The 9,640-nt window shown below is 35.2% G+C and overlaps 1 protein-coding gene across 2 annotated transcripts in view; it reads right to left on the bottom strand.

Moving 5' to 3' along the window:
* The window catches only part of LOC107555009 (metabotropic glutamate receptor 7-like), a 256,667-nt gene that overhangs the window by 9,952 nt on the left and 237,075 nt on the right, over window positions 1–9,640 (bottom strand). The window lies entirely within an intron of this gene.

Raw genomic sequence — 9,640 nt, 5'->3', positions numbered from 1 at the left:
CTCCGTTATCTACCGCATCCGGACTCTTTTTCAGCAATCGAAACCAATGCAAGTAACCGCTTGAAATTATTCAGATGCGTGTTTAAATTTCAGTCCCTTTTAAGGTGATTATTGGATTCTTTGATGATTTTCAAAGGTTGTGGTTAAGTGATGTGAAATACTGCCATTCTTTTCTATTCTCTCTCTTTTCCTTACTTTGTTTCATTCTGTGTATATATGTTTTAGTTAGTTATATGTTAGATATAGTTTCATTTATTAAATCCCTTATATTCACAACAGATTGTCTCTGTTTGCTGCTCACAGTTCGAAGTCAATGGATGTTTGAACCCTTGCTACATTTGCTAAATTACTGCTAGCACTGCACAAAGAAGGACAGTTTATTGCTTCTGTGGCCAGGAAAATAAACATTCCTTGAATTGATAAATGATTATATTGTCTGCTCGGTGGACGGACAGATCAAATAATTGTAATATTGATTCTGCTACAGTTAATTCGAAGATATAATCTAAATATTTATTATGAATCATAACCAGTTATAATTCGTCATAAATATTTCCCTTTTTAGAGCTAATTAAATTATTACACTGACATTGACAGCACTGCGTGTAAAAGTTGAAATTGTTTTAACTTGACACAGCATCTTAAAAATGTGGAGCTCATGTGCGAGGCGCTGCAAAAGACACGAGACGCAAGCGTAACGGTCATGCACATCTGTCAAGAATGTTTACATAGAAAAACAATGGAAAAGTAGCACATTGGAATGGAAAAACAGGTTCTGTGTGAACGGCCCCTTAGAGTGCTTTTTTATGAACAATAACATGATGATTACATTGCATGATTTAATAATTATGCAAGAATGAATTTAAACATGATAAAGTCACGATTATGTCGCATAATGTGTAAAATTAGATTTTATATATATCTCTCTTTTTTTATATATATATCTTTTTTAAAAACACTAACATGACAATTATGTTGCATGGTGCAATAATTTTCTAAGAATGATTTTAAACACAACACCATCATATAATGCAAAAATTATGTACAAATGGTTTTATGAACAATAGTTTTACAATATAATATCATAATGCGTTAGAGTGGTTTCACGAATGACAGCATGGCAATTACATTGCATAATGCAATAATTGTGTAAGGAAGGTTTTAAATATGTAACATCATTATGTGACATACATTACATTAAACAACATACATTAAAATACTTTTTAAAACGCTAACAAGAAAAGTATGTCGCATAATGCAACAATTTCCTATGAATGGTTACATGAACTATAACATGACAATTACATTGCGTAATGCAATAATTACATAAGAATGGTTTTAAACAAGATAACGTCACATTACAAAAATTATGTACAAATGCTTTTACGAAGAATACTTTTACAATTGCATCTCATAACGTGACAAATGTGTGAGTGTGGTTTTATGAATGACAGAATTACAGTGCATAATGTAATATTTGAAGAGTTTGGTTCCAAAACGCGATAAACGCCATTTTATTTTAAAATTGAGTTTCCACCAAAATCAGTATTGTATCTGGTCGGTATTGAAAAGTCAATTTTAAATTTTATGCAAAATGCAATATCCGCCAAATTATTCTGTCATGTTTTCTCCCTTTCTTTCCAAACCGCGACAAACGGCAGTCTCCCTTCTCTGCAGAATGCAATATATCCGCTCAACCATTCACAGCGCACCATTCCACGCACTCTAGACAGTAATGGCGGCGCTTTGAATACACCCGACATCCTAGTTTTCCTCATCTATTTTGTACTTTGTGATCAACAAACAAACTTAGGGCTGCACGATAAATCGCATGTGATTATCATGCGCATCTCGTCAGTAAAGCTGGTTCTGTGATTAATAGTAAATCTCCATCACGTGCTTTCAGATGGAGCGGCATTTAATACACAGAGCCTTAGATCACTGCTATATTGCGTTCATAATCGCATATGAGTCACATTCGATTATGAAAGAGAGATTGTGTAGCTTGTCAGTATACGTGTTTTTATTAATGTCATTAATGTTTTTGTTAATACAGCGTATAGCACTAGTCAACTAAATGAATGTAACATGGCAAAGATGAATGCTCTTTTGGAAGTTGAAGGCAAGGGAAATGTCATTTTGGAATTTCTGTGGTTTAATGTGATATTGTTGTTCATGTATGTTCATGATGAAATTGTATTTTGTTGGTGTAATTAATTTATAGCATTACCCGTTGAATTAATTTTGGGAGCAATGACTGATTGAATGTATTTTTAATAATAATAATAATAACAATTTGTTACATTTATATAGTGCTTTTCTGGGTACTCAAAGCGCTTTACATGAAAGCGGGGGAATCTCCTCAACCACCACCAGTGTGCAGCATCCACCTAGATGATGCGACGGCAGCCATAGTGCGCCAAAACGACCACCACACACTAGCTTATTGGTGGAGAGGAGACAGAGTGACGAAGCCAATCAGTGTATGAGGATGATTAGGAGGCCATGATGGTCAGAGGCCAATGGGCAAATTTGGCCAGGATGCCGGGGTTATACCCCTACTCTTTTTCGAAGGACATCCTGGGATTTTTAATGACCACAGAGAGTCAGGACCTCGGTTTAACGTCTCATCTGAAAAACGGATTTTAGTCCAGTGCCTGCATATAAGATTAGTATTGATGAAGTTCAGAGGCTGTCATATGTGGATCAACTTACTATGTTGTGTGTTTTCAACAGTTTCAATATGAAAAATAACTTTTATATTGATTCAATGGATTTATTGCATGTTGGGGAAAAAATATTCAATTTTATAATAAATCTTTGAAAATCAAAATCTGGATTTGAATTTTTAATGTTATTGTAACCTAAAGATGCTATGTGAAAGGTTTTCATCTTGCCACTTTCTTGGTAAAGGAAACACATTTTTACTCAAATTAATCAAAATGGATTTATAGCGTTTTGGAACCAAACTCTTCATTTATGTAACAATTAATTTAAACATGATAACGTCAGGATTATGTTGCATAATGCATAGAACTGTAAAAACCTTTTTTAAAAATGCTAACAAGACAATCATGATGCATGATTCAACAATTTCTTAAGAATGGTTGTATGAATGATAACATGACGATTACGTTTCACAATGCAATAAAATATGGTTTTAAACAAAAACTTCACATAACTGGAAAATTATGTACAAATATTTTACGAACAATACTATACAAATGATAGCATTACAATTACATTGCAAAATGCAATAATTCTGTAAATATGAACTTAATGTCACAATTAAGTTGCATAATGCATAAAATTACATAAAAACATAAAAAAAGCTAACAAGACAATTATGTTATATAATGCAACTATCACTTGAGAATGGTTATATCAACGATAACATGACACTTAAATTGCATGTCAGAAACGACATTTATGAAAGAATGAAAATTGTGCGACAGAGTGTTTTTACAAAAAATAAAATTATGGCACATAATGCTACAATTATATAAGAATGGTTATACAAAAAATTTAAAAAGAAATTTTCTGCCTTTGCTTCACGAATGAGGCCAAATTCTGGTCACTTTATCGCTATGAATCACTGTGAACGCCTAAGGAAAGGGAAATTAATGCCTATCAGACAAGAATAGCCTCTTTGCACAGGCTAATCTTTACAATGGAAGAAACATTTTATAGTGTTCATTTATAATATTTTATTAGGATGAGATTATAATATGGGTCATTAACATCAGTAATACTGCACATTCTCTCTATTTTTGTGACAGTAAGGATCATTAAGATATTGAAGCTCACTGATACTCTTGTCTTTTGACGTCAATGTGAAAATTAATAAATAATGTCTAATGAATCATCACTGCTGTCAGAGCAAATCTATACGTCAGTTTTGATGCAAACCGTTGACAGTTACATAAAACTCAGCCATTTTATTTGACGTCAAAACTTCTTTCTTGACATCCGTCACCATTCAGCCTCGCATATCAAATAGGCTCGAATTTGCATGTCCCACCAAAATAGGGAAACAAGGGTGATGATTACGGCTTCCACTCTTGGCATTGCCATCTCGGCTCAATATATTTAGCCTGTTCTCCTGGGTGCCAGATATTTCAGGGTTGAGGACATTCATATACATACATATCCATAAAAAATTATTTAGAGTCAGAGTGTGTTATATAGAGAAAGAGGGAGAAAGAAAGAGCATAGAGTGCACAGGGAAGGCCGACACAGATGGTTCACGGCTCTTTAGGGAGCCGCGGTGGAGTCTGCCATGCCATCACAGTGGCGCATGGGGAATTGAGCAGTGGAGCTTGCGTTTGAAGCTTGGGATCTTCCACGTGTCATCAGATTAGGACTGACAGTAGAGTTCACCATTTCATAACTATGTTGAGCTTTTGCTTAGATACTCTTTGGTTTCTTGGAAACATCAAATATGTAAAATGCCTGCTGCATGTAGATGATGCAAACTCATCTGGCTTTACAGATAATATCTCCACTTAAAGGGGTGGTTGATTGCGATTTCACTTTTTTAACGTTAGTTAGTGTGTAATGTTGCTGTTTTATTTTAGTAACAAATGAAACAAAAACAAACTCAAACCACCCCGAGGGGGAAAAACAGACAGGCAGAGCTAAAGCTGCACACATGCAGACACGAAACACACACAATGAGAAATGACGGATCAGCACAGGCCGGCAGACACAAGGAGAATAAATAGGAACCAAACGAGGAGGCTAACGAGGGAGACACAGGTGGAGCAACTAAAACAATAACGAGGTAACAAGATGGGAGGGGCCAGACAATAGACAGGAGAGAGCACATGGCAACAGACAAACACAACACAAGCCATGTGCTCCCAGAACACAGTCATCTGGTGGCCCTCCTGGGCACACCGGCTGAAGACTGTGACACCTGCTCTGCACACACTCTGCATCTCTCTCTCTCACTCTCTTGCTCACTCATTCAGCTCAGCTCCAACAATGATACAATTACAATTATACACTTATTTTCTCATAGCTATGATAAGCTTTAAACATGGATGAGCGTGCAGTTGCCGTACTGTATTAAAGCTTTAATCAGGATAAAACCATATATTAAATCTAACATAAGCAGTAGCATTTACAAATAACAGCGTATCTAAACGTATGAGATGACAACAAACAAAAAACATAGGCCTACCATCAAAAGCGGTGCTTGCACAGGTTCTGCACGATCCTCTTCAATAATATCCTCTGCTTCTCAATCGGGCTCAAACTGATAAGCGATATTAACGACGCCGTTGTTTACAATACACCGGAGCACATGCCCCTGAGGTGAGGGGCGGGACGATTAGAGGCAGTTTAGCCAATCACAACACACTGGGCTAGCTAACCAATCAGAGCCCATCGCCTAATTCTGAGGGAGGGGCTTCATAAAAGAAGGAAATGATCAGCATGTTTCCCAGAGAAGGGACAGAGTGGTGTGGAATAAAGGTAAATTATATGAAAAATAATGCATTTTTAAAATAACGAAGCATGTGTATTAGACTGCACCCCATAAACACAATCAAGCCTAGAAAAAAAATCACTGAACCCACCCCTTTAAAATCTCAATTTTGTTTCCTAGATATTTCCATCCATTGATGAATATATGGCAAATGTCCATACCGACTATATTATGACATTATTTTCTCATGTGCTTCTAAACAGTTAAATTGACCCACAATTTTAAATCCCACTATTTGATAGTAACATTGTCAAATGGCACAAGGCCGTTAGTGACAATCTTAATGAGTCAGTTTCTCAATTTGAAACCCAAGGTAACTTATTGTAGTTCACTTTTCAACTGAGGGGGTAAAAACAGTGCTACACGCTAATAATAAAATGCTAACCAGCAGGGATGGAACAGGATAAAACCAATGGTTAATGCTAATAATCAAAAAAGAAAACTAAACGCTAATAATAAAAAGTTAACAAGTAGGGTTGAAACAGGGATAAAAACAATGCCAAATTCAAATAATAAAATGCTAATCAGTGGTGCGTTTCCCAAAGGCAGCTATGGTCACAATTCCGTTGTTACCAACAGAGTTAAATGGAACTTGCGACCATAGCTAGCTAACGATGCTTTTGGGAAATGCACAGCAGTAGGGACGCAACAGGAATAAAAACAATGTTTAATGCTAGTAAAAAAATTAAAATAAAATGCTAATAATAAAATGCTAACCAGCAAGGACTATTCATTGGAAATATTCCTAACTTGTAATTATATATTTTTTGTTAATATAAAATTATTATTATTTAATTTTTAAAAAATAAAACATTGAATTAATAAAACAATTTTTATTGAAACACATTTTTTTAAAGTCTTACCCACAACAATCTTAACATCTCTCAAACAACAATAAATATTGTGTTACTATTCTATTTGTCTCTGTAAAATTTAACAACAATAACAAAAAATAAGCAATAAGTGACTTTTGTGTCAGCACGAACTATTGCGCAGAGAACAACACGTATGGGAGTGATTTGAGCATTGGACTAGATAATGTGCAGGTGCCAAAAGTGTCCATTCACACAAAATTAGGGCATATTGATACTTAACTGTTGATGTCTAAATATGCATGGTACAATAAAACGTACCATTTTCCCAGCAATAGTACAGGATTGAGATGGATTTCATTCTCTAGCGCTTTTGAATGACACTGTGTGATCGTCATCAAGTTTTGATAAATGGCCACAAAAGACTGGTAGATTAGTATTTCCACCTCGTCCTTTCCCCCAGCGTTCGAAAGTGAGCAAGGTCATAACCAAAGGTAGAAGATTAATTTGGTCTTACCTGATACATTATGAGAATTAGCCTGTTGGGAAAAAAAACAGTACTTGGTGAGCTGTTTCTGATTGGTCCAATAGAAGCAAAGCAGAGTTTCTGATTGGTCCAAACAGCCATGAAATTTAATTTCAAGCTGGGTTTGAAATTGGGTGTATTTTAGCTTAGATCTGTTACTTTGGATATGCCATTTGTCCCATCTAAGAATGGCATATCTAATAATGTGGGAAAGCATCGCCACTGTCAGAAAAGAAGCCTTGACGGCATCATTTTTGTAATTAATTTCCCAATATGTTCTTCTTTATGTGCCGTAGTTATTTGAAAAACCCAAAACCAGCTGAACGATTGCAAAGACCTGTGATTTTTCCAGTCAAAGCCACATAAACAACACAAAAGTACTTTTCATCTTTGCCTTTTCAAAGAGCCATGGCTTTCCTTTGACAGTGACGACATGCTAATCCTCTGGGCTCAAACCAGTCCTATGTTATTTCTCTCTGCGGTGTGCGGCTCACCATCTCGTGTACATTAGAGGAAATGTGGTCATTCTCAGCAGATGACTTCATTCCATTATATCTGACACGAGCTCATGCTGCAACAAGCAACAGGCCAAAGCAACAGAATATCAGCTCATGGTGACATTTTGCAATGAATCTAGCAAGCACTGCACTCTGGGACATGAGCTCGCTTTTACACCCGCCGGCTGCAGGGAAAGCAACTTTTAGGTCAAGACTGGGATAATGGTTACATATTTGTAAGTGAATTTGATATAAGCATTCATAATAAGCACTCAGATAGCTCCTAATTTATTAGAACTTTACATACCCCATTTGCAAATCTATAAATACCTAGAATTAATTAATTACATAAATTTTTTATTCTGGTAATATACCATAATAAATTTATAATAAATAAATAACTTTGTGACTTTCATTTATCACATTTACGATCATTTTTACATTATTTAATGCTTAATGGATCATTTGGTTATACAATTTATTCTTATAGCTTTGATTTTTGAATTATCCTCTGATTTTGTAGAGGGTTAATTGTTGTTGAAAAAGAAAAGTGTTGTTGATGCTCATTAAACTAATTCAAGTCATTATAAATATAAAATATAAAAAAAACATGACATTAATGTTGTTAAATACAATATTATATAAATATACAATATAAACTGTCAATAATAATAATAATAAAATGTTATTTATTGTAATAACTATAACAATGACAATATATATATATATATATATATATATATATATATATATATTAGGGCTGGGCAAGTTAGCGCGTTATTATCGCGTGAACGCATTAATTGATTAAAGCTGGCAATTATTTTATCACGCATTAACGCAGTTTTTTATTATTATGAAAGTCCGTTGCTCACTGGCTCTGAATACACATACAGACAAACCATGGGTCACAGCAGGGGTGGGATGGGTGTCATCACGCATCTCAAGCAATGAGAGCATTTGGGGTGGGACTAAGACTGCAGCAGCTCTCACATGAATGCTCCCAAATAAATTATTTAGGCTACGCATCAACATTCACAAACCACTGTTCACTATTATTTTAAACAGAAAATAACGCAACATGCTCGTAATCATGACTTCATAAGTGGGAAATAGGAAGTTTCTGATAGCACGTGAAGACAGCAGAGAAGCGCTCTCGCTCAGCACAGTGGAGTGCATTGTTTTGTTAACTTTGTGGTTTATTATTTTGAGTCGTTTGGGACGCGGTAACACACAGCCCTCTCACAATATATTGCTTTACAGATATATAGCTTTTTCCGCTCCGAAATGTTCACACAATCATGTTGCACACGTATCAGAAGATGTGCACTCCGCTCACACTACATGCGTACCGCGCTCGAGCCCACCTTTTCCAACCGAGCCAGGGACGGCTAAACGAACACACAGAGCGATCACACTAGTCAAACTAACCATGCTTTGGGGGTCAAACGCGCTCGGGCATGGTTAAGATTGCCTAGTGTGAGTACACCCTAATTATTCTCCCGCATCCTGCACACACAAGTGTCTACCCGCCTGCACCCGCACCCCCAGCAAGTGTTGTCCCGCGCCGCACTCTGCTGCGTTGGGTCCCGCGATCGTGCAGGTCTCTAAGGTGTCTGTTAAAATGTTATGATCGAGGCTCTGGACTCTGAGCATAACTTGTTTTTCTATAACAAACTATAAAATATTTTCTATAAAAACGTTAATGCTCTGGAAGTGGAAATAGCTTGTTTTATATTTAATTTGATTACATTAATGTTATAAGTTGAGATTTACAAGAAATATTTGAACTGCTACTATGTAAAAGGAATACTGCTGTAAAAAAGCACCTTATTTGTTTAAAGTGTTTGCAAACCAAATGTTATTGCACTTTTGTTCATATAGCAGTACGTTTAAATGAAAAAAGTGCACAATACACTACTTTTGATTGCATTATTGAATTTGATGCATAACAATGCGATTAATCGCAGACAATCATGTAATTAATCACAATTAAAAAAATGTATCATTGCCCAGCAATAATATATACAGTATATCATTTTTGTGGCTTATTAATTCATGTTATTATAAATGATTTTTTATTCCAATTTATGATGTTTTGCTACCTTTAAAATACATATTTTTGAAGTACATTAATATACCAAAAAAATATATAACTAAAAAGTATAATGATATGCTTTACAATAACTATAATAATAATAAACTGTCAGTTTATTATAATAATTAGATTCAAAAATGTATTATTATTGGTCTCTGCTAATTATAAAACAGTGCAATGATAGGTGCAAAAAGCGAGAAAACATGCATAATAATGTGA

Source organism: Sinocyclocheilus grahami, unplaced genomic scaffold, assembly GCF_001515645.1.
Source record: "Sinocyclocheilus grahami isolate Dianchi unplaced genomic scaffold, SAMN03320097.WGS_v1.1 scaffold522.1, whole genome shotgun sequence".
Classification (NCBI taxonomy): Eukaryota; Metazoa; Chordata; class Actinopteri; order Cypriniformes; family Cyprinidae; genus Sinocyclocheilus; species Sinocyclocheilus grahami.
Note: the sequence above shows the minus strand (reverse complement) of the source record. Positions and strands in the feature narration are given on the sequence as shown.